At 44.4% G+C, this 8240-nt stretch overlaps 1 long non-coding RNA gene across 1 annotated transcript; it reads left to right on the forward strand.

Annotated features, from left to right (window-relative positions):
- The first annotated feature begins 730 nt into the window (after window positions 1–730).
- On the forward strand, window positions 731–1710 carry LOC134442085 (uncharacterized). Its single transcript, XR_010033298.1, has 3 exons — window positions 731–791; window positions 1259–1394; window positions 1620–1710. It is a non-coding gene; the product is annotated as an uncharacterized LOC134442085 (long non-coding RNA).
- The last annotated feature ends 6530 nt before the right edge of the window (window positions 1711–8240 follow it).

An 8240-nucleotide genomic window follows, 5' to 3' on the forward strand; every position in this document is an offset into this window, starting at 1 on the left:
GTAATCATCATACAGATGCAATGATATTCAAAGCTTCAGTAGTGCACACAAAAACCATCAGAGGATGTACAGTAGGCCACATTTGCACAGTGGTGGCCCCAACACAGAGTCTGGAGGTACACAGACAAATATCTTAACAGGCTTGGGGATATGGTGGCCAGAGTGATGGAGGTAAACATGGAAATTGCAGACAACTATGTTCAGTATGTAGGTGGGCTTTTTATGTATCATAAACCCTGTATCTCTTGTGTGTGTGTGCGTGAGTGCGTGCGCGCGCGCGCGTGTGTGTGTGTGTGGAATCTGTCAAGTCACACCTTTTGATCTTTTCTATTTTCTATGGTGAAGACCAATCAGCATCAGGACCAAGACAGCACCATGCCTCTCAAGCAGAACCTCCTACCCTGCTTGTCCATCCTCAATCTTCATTCTTCCTACTGTACACACCTTTCTAGGTAAGGCCAACTGCAAAAAAAAAACATTGAATCAAGGTAAAAGATGGAATTCTATGTGTGTGTATATGTGTACGTGTGTGTGTGTGTGTGTGTGTGTGTGTGTGTGTGTGTGTGTGTGTGTGTGTGTGTGTGTGTGTGTGTGTGTGTGTGTGTGTGTGTGTGTATATGTGTACGTGTGTGTGTGTCAGTCATAGAACCAAGACAGTGGCAGTGTATGTCTGTCTGCCTTTGGTTAAGGGTATCCTATGGTGTCATTTAACGTTATTTTTTTTTCTGACAGATACAGAGGCAGTTTTCAGAAGGAGGGTTGATGTCACCACTAACATTTTGCACACAGTGGTATGTAAATCACTGAACCTAAAACTGTGTGCTTTGTCCTACACTGGACCAACACGTACAGTCATTTCTTCCTGTGCTGCAGTGTTTTGCATATCTTGCAAAAAAAGCACACCATTGACTTAAGGCAAAAGATGGAAAGGCGTGTGCGTGTGTGTGTCTGTCATACAGCCAAGAGAGTGGTAGTGTGTGTCTGTCTGTCTTTAGTTAGGGGTGCACACAGACAGACAGGATGTACAGTAGGCCACAGGTGCACAGTGGTGACCCCATGTACAGGACAGACGTGTCTTGTGTTTGTCATTAAAGTGATGGGGCTGATTTTTAATGTGCCATATAACCTAATCTTTCCTTTGTGTGTGTGTGTGTGTGTGTGCGTGTGTGTGTGTGTGTGTGTGTGTGTGTGTGTGTGTGTGTGTGTGTGTGTGTGTGTGTGCGCGCGCGCATGTATGCGTGCGAATGTGTGCACACAGATGTAAGAGATTCTTCCTACTCAGAGTCGTAATTGGGTTGATGATCTACATGATGGTGATGGACCAGGACAGCTCCGGACCCCCTGACTGGCAGCTCCATCCTCAACCTGCCTTCTTGCCCTTCACACATGTGCAGGTAAGGAATTTAAAAAAAATGCTGCATTCACTTAGGGCAAAAGTTGGGGAAGAGGTGTGCGTGTGCGAGAGAGAGAGAGAGAGAACGAGAGCACCAGGTCATTCTACATGTGAACTTTAAAGTGTGTGTGTGTCATAGAAGCAAGAGAGTGGAAGGGTGTGTCTGTCTGCCTTTGGTTAAGGAGATCTTATTGTGTCATTTAACATTATATTGTGTTTCTGACAGGTACAGAGGCAGTTTTCAGAAGGGTTGATGTCACAGCCAACATTTTGTGAAGGAGAGTTCCACCTACGGTGAACACAGAAACTTGCACGCAGTGGTGAGTAAATTACTGAATCTAAAACCGTGTTTTGTTCTGTATTTCATACTGTAATTTCTTTCTGTGTTGTATTTTGCATTGTGTTTATTTATGTCAGACATGGTGTATAAAGGATATCAGATTCAGAACACTTGCACAGTAATGGTGTGCTGCACTAAAATGATGGGTGTGATTTTTATGTAATGCATTCTATGTGTCCCTTTTTTGTCTGTGTCTGTGTGCTCGCGTGCAGATGGAAGCAGTCGTTTCCGTTCGGCATCGATGTGCCCGTAATGGGTCTGATGAGCCACATGATGATGGTGATGGACAACCAGCCTCAGGACCAGGGCGGCTCGATGCCTCACAAGGACAACCTTGTGTCCTGCCTCTTCATCCTCAACCTCCCATCTTCCTGCTCTTCACACATGTGCAGGTAAGGCCAACCTCGAAAAGACACACTTGACCCCAGGCAAGTGTGTGTGTGTGTGTGTGTGTGTGTGTGGCGCGCGCGTGCGCCATACTGTCTGTCTGCCTGTGTGTGTGCGCGTGCGCGCCAAACTGTCTGTCTGTGTGTGTGAGTGCGCGCGCGCGTGTGTGTGTGTACCAAACTGTAAGACAGTAGCTGTGTGTGTGGGCTTTTGCACAGGCATATGTACATGCTCATGTTTTTCTCAAGGTAGATAAGTCTGTTGTTGTTTCTGTCTCATTCCCAGCATTAACATGCCTCTTTTTTTACAGACACGGAAACAGTTTTCAGAGGGAGCGCTGATGACACCAGCAACTTTGGATCTGAATCTGATCAACCCAGCACCAACCACTGTGCCTCTCCTCCTCAGCCAACTGCACCACATGACTCCACCAGGATGAGAAGAGCCGACCTCCACACATCTGCACTCACCACTTTCTACAGGGGTGCCTTTGAGAGCGTCCTCATCAGCAGCTTCTCTGTCTGGCATGGCAGCCGTCTAGCTGAAGACTACAAGGCGCTACATAGGGTGGTGAGGACGGCAGAAAAGATCATTCAGGACCAGCCATTCAGGACCTGTACACTTCACACCAGAGGTGTGACCAAGTCACTAATGTGCAAGTCACAAGTAAGTCTCGAGTCTTTCCACTCAAGTCCGAGTCAAGTCACAAGTCAAGACACATCTGACCAAGTCAAGTCCAAGTCCAAGTCGTACCCCAGCCAAGTCAAGTCCAAGTCCAAGTCTCGTTTTTTTTTTCAAGTCCTTAACAAGTCACAAAGGGATATTCTATTTGCAATCACAATTTCGATCATAAATTCATTAGTATAATAATGAGACCTGAGTAAAAAGATGACAATTACTAAAACAGTTGCTGAGAAATCAGTCTAAACCAAACTACTGCTTGTGCTGTGTATGTAAAATGACATTTCATTTCATATTTTTTTCACATAAAAATACATTTCATGTGAATTTGTACTTAAACAAAGGAGCAACCATATGCCAAATATTTACTGCCCAGTGGGCAAATAGTCCTGTTTGCAAGAATGTGTGCGTATGTGTGTGTGTCCGTTCCATCATCTGATGGCATAAACCTATTCCACTACTCCACCCTGGTCTTGGTGGTGGGCCGGTCATATCTAGTCAAGGTTGTAAGTTATACAGACTCAAGCATCATAACGCTAAGGACAGGACTATGGTTAACTTTTTCACTAGGAGCACAGGCAGGGCCGCTGACCGCTTTGGCTGGAAGGTTTTGTCAAGACATTAGGGGTGCATATTACACTTCCGACCTGAAAACGCGGATTCACACTTTCAGCGTACTATGTTTGAATTTACCCACAAAGGCCAAGGGTGAAAGTAGTAGCCTATTCATGTCTTACAGGTGCTACCCACCCTCCCCCCTCTCTTTACTGTAGTGTAACACTCGACTAATGTAAACATTTTGGTTTGGCTTTAAAAGACGCCATTTTCCCTAAGGTACCATATTAAGCTCACCATTCTCATTAAGATATGACATACAGCAGGGGTAATCAATTTCTTTTTTTTTTAATTGAGCCATGTGTGTGTGTGTGTGTGTGTGTGTGTATGTGTGTGTGTGTGTGTGTGTGTGTGTGTGTGTGTGTGTGTGTGTGTGTGTGTGTGTGTGTGTGTGTGTGTGTGTGTGTGTGTGTGTGTGTGTATGGGGGGTGGGGCTACACATGTGAGACAGGATGAGTTAACAGCACAGCTCAGCAGGCAGCCCTGTCTCAGCTGGTCCATGATGTTCACTTCATCCCATTATCTGTGAACCAAAAGCTGAGCATTGACAGTGTCATAACTGTGAACCCACCAATGAGCACATGCATGGTGCAGCACTAGGCTATAGTCTGTTGTAGGCTAAGTGCCAACAGTATTTAGCCTAGTAGACACTTGTCCATATGGGCTAAGAAATGAGGACAAAGTAGGCCTAGTTTGTTGGATTAAATTCCTGGTAAAGTAATGATGAATTTCCTGAATTTCCCCCTGGGGATCAATAAAGTTACTCTACTACTCTACTCTACTATTGTTGAAGCTGATATCGGCATTGTCGCTTTCCCCCTCACATTCTCGCCGCAATGGCCCATCACCAACCATTTTTACTGCGTCACAGTCCAAGTTAACTAGAACTTCGTTTGCACAGTCATTATTAATCCACATCTTGTTAATTATATTAGGCTACTAGACTATTCGCCAGCACGCTGTCAATTAAACATGGCGTTAGCGCTGCAGAATGTCAGTTATGGCAACGAGGCAAACTTGTTCTGCGCTTCTATAGTGTAGGAAAAAGTAATGCCCTATCCAACATTTCGCTCTGATTTTTCCCGAACGAATATGCGCCTCGCGCCATGCTCTTGTCTCCCTGTTCTCCCCAATCGCCCTCTCCTCCCCCACAAAGGCACTTGTATGCTGTCCATGCCTCTTCAAAAAGATTAAGTTCACTGTCCAGGTCATAAAGTTCTGGATCTATGTTTCCTGATTTTTGTTAATTTGGAAAACAGGGTTACATCCCAGTTCTCCAGTGCTGGCGTCGTGTAGCTCTAACGTGTCATTTCCAAGCAGCGGTAAATGCGACTCCAAACTGCCCCAAAATATAACTAAGCATGTAGTTCGAACTGTGAGAAACATAAGATAAAGCGGTGTCGACATCACGAGATACAAGGTTCGCGCGCGCAAGGGTTGGGCTGCAGGAGCAGCACGCGAGAGGGAACATGCTTTTTATCCACGGGAGCCGACCCATGCCCATGTCTTGCGCTGCTCAGCAGTAGCTTGCAACCTCTACCTCGCATTACATTTAAACTTCACGATAGGCTGCATTAAAGATTGCGTTTGAACTGGTGTGGCTGACATGATAGTGTGTCAAGGCTGAGTTTTAAAACTTTCAAGGAACAGGTATGGCATTATCTTACCATTTGACACATGGGACACTGCTACTCTGCGCGTTCAGCTGGATGAGGCGGTATTCCAGGAATCAAAGATAGCCCTGATGTCCTTAAAAATGTTCCGATTCAAGTCATCGAACAACAAGCAGTGAGGTTCGGGGCGCATAGCTTGTTTATAGCCCTCAAGCGCAAGCTTCGCGGGAAGCAGTGTTGCTTGCGCTCAGTTTCTTCAAAGTTTTTCCAATAGCCATGAAGTATTCCTCATCTCGCGCCTTGACCAATTATTTGACAATTTTGGTCGTTTGTCTTGTCTCTTTGCAAGACTGTCATGAATAGGCTATAGGCTAAATTATTTCCCTTTGGAACCATTCACCCAGCATCTAAAGTAGGCAACCGGTGGAGCTCTTTTGATGAATGCAAGACCAAGTGTTCTCTGCTCGCCGATTTTCGATTGCATGCTGGAAGACTAAGACATGTATAAACGTGTCTTTTTGTATTGATTCTAATACTCAACCGATGGTGGAATGTTACCGAGAGGTTACTCTTTCTAGACTGAGAAGCGCGAGCTTAACATGCATTTTCAGCGCGTGGAGTTGTGGTCGTGATATAGCCCTGGGATATCAAGCCATAGCCTACGGACACATCCTGGGTTGGGGGAAACTTAAAAGCAGGCCATATTCGTAACGTTTACCTCGCCACATATCCATCATAACGTGGTTTTGTCCGCGATGGTGGAAATTATTCGCAAGGCTTACCTTCACTTTGAAGTGACTGACTCGCAAGCATAGTGTGTGGGAGCGGAACATACTGTAACTGCCTTCGGGGGCTGAAGGCAAGCGCATTCATAAAGGACAGGGAAAGCAAAACTGATAGGCGTACTCTTTAGTAAAACAAACAACAATAGATTAAGTCCTGTGGTTCGGTTATGTCAGCAGTGTGTGCTTTTTTATTTCAACTGCTTCAATAGCCTAATGTTCAACAATCAATGTCCATCACCATTTAGCTAAAATATTTAGACAATTGGTTCTCACTGAATTTCTGTCGTAAGCGAGGGGCGAGAGAGCGCTTCACGTGTGTAGCCTACATACGCCTGTTGCACATCACAGCCCTACCACACACTTCCTACACCATTGATAGAAAATATTTGTTGATCACAGTGCAAACTTCCATAGCCTACCCTATTAAGAATGCAAAATGAGTTGGGGCTGAGAGGGAGATAAATTAACTTCCGCGATGGTTTAAAATGTAGGCTATGTTTGTTCTGGAGACTCGCAAATGGTGTTCACTGTAACAGTCTGTTGCCACTGGTCGCTGCGTCCAGGCCAGCCGCGTCCGGCCGCATCTGGCCGTCAATGGCATAGCACCGCTTAGGACAATGACGTGATTCAAGCAAAGAATGTGGGCGGGCTGTCGCATTCTGAAAACAAGGGTTGGACTTGTACTTTTTTTTTAGACCCAACATGGCAAGTCACGCCAAGTCATTGAAAGTTACAACTGTCAAGTCCAAGTCGAGTCCCGAGTCAAAGGCGTGCAAGTCGAGTCGAGTCGCAAGTCCTTTCTGATCTTGAAATTTCAAGTCGCAAGTCTTCACACGCGCTGACTCGAGTCAGACTCGAGTCCAAGTCACTGGACTCGAGTCCACATGTCTGCTTCACACTGTTCCAAGAGGGCAGTCAACATCATCACAGAAACACCTCACCTACCACAGACTGTTCTCCCTTCTACCATCATGGAAGCGCTACCACAGCACACAGCACAAGCACACTGGGAAACAGCTTCTTTCCACAAGCCATCAGACTTTTCAAAGCACTGAAGAAAACCACATGAATATTTCAAGGACGCTATCCCAACTCTTCTTTCACCATGCCACTTAGATTTTAGTCATTGCATCTTGTATACAGCATCTGCACTACTTCAAATGACCTGCATGCATTGTACTCCTGCTGCCATTTTTGTGTGCAAGCGCGCATGTGTGCATTTGCGTAATTATTGTCAATTGGTATGTTAATCTTCTTATTGCACACTGTGTGTGTGTGTGTGTGTGTGTGTGTCAGTGAGTCTATTTATTTTATGCATCAGTCTGTATTTGTCACTGGTTGTGTGAGTGAATGTGGCAAAGAAAGAGTTAGTTTACTCCATGTTGTGTGTGTGTGTGTGTGTGTGTGTGTGTGTGTGTGTGTGTGTGTGTGTGTGTGTGTGTGTGTGTGTGTGTGTGTGTGTGTGTGTGTGTGTGTGTGTGTGTGTGTGTGTGTGTGTGTGTGTGTGTGTGAGAGAGAGAGATCATTGTCAGTGTCTTATTTCTATGTTTTGTTTAACTGCACATTGGAGACTGGTCAAACACAATTTCAAACTTTTGTGCTAACCCTGTTCCATATGTTTTTGAACAAGTACACTTGACTATTTTTTATCCTTTTAGTGTCTGTATGCCTTCAGCTGTAGGCAATACTCTTAGTCTGCATCTCTTTACGGATATGTTCCATGTATATTATGTATTCCATCTGCCTGTGTACAGTTTTGTGGGTGTGCATTTGATACTGTGTGTGTAATGCATTGCAATGTCTGTTATGTTTTAGACTGGTAGAAACTTTAATTCCACAGCTATCAACACATCAGACAAATGAGTGCTGCTCTAACTGTGGTAGTTGAGTGCTGTTCTACTGCTATTCCACTATGAATGTGAAGAGAGGGTGAGGTGACTGTTTATAATGTAAGCTTGAGAATAAATTGTTACATTTCATTCCTGTCTGATTTATTTCTTTCAACAATATATAGTCTACTTGTACAAAGAAACACTGGTTATGAATAGTAGGCTTACTTTTCCAAGTTTTTCTGATGGCCTTTGAATTAATTGTTGGAAGCTGAGCATCTTAAAACAGGCCAGGTAAAGGTAAGTAAATAGTGTGGCCACTTAGAAACCATAGACAGACATGGGAGTATTGTACTGAACAAGAAATCTTTTTTTCTCTCTCCAATAAACAGCCTACTACTATTCAAAAGTATCTCAAACATTTCTCATTAACATCAGCTATATCTAAGCTGACAAACTTGCTGCTGAATAATTCCATGTTTCCTGATGGCCTTTGAATTATTTTTATATTTGCAAGCTGGGCATAGAAAGACAGGCAGGTAAAGGTAAACAAATAGTGTGGTCACTCCTAAACCTTAGACATAGGAGTATTGTAAT

The sequence above is a fragment of the Engraulis encrasicolus genome, unplaced genomic scaffold (genome assembly GCF_034702125.1).
Source record: "Engraulis encrasicolus isolate BLACKSEA-1 unplaced genomic scaffold, IST_EnEncr_1.0 scaffold_1146_np1212, whole genome shotgun sequence".
Taxonomy (NCBI): Eukaryota; Metazoa; Chordata; class Actinopteri; order Clupeiformes; family Engraulidae; genus Engraulis; species Engraulis encrasicolus.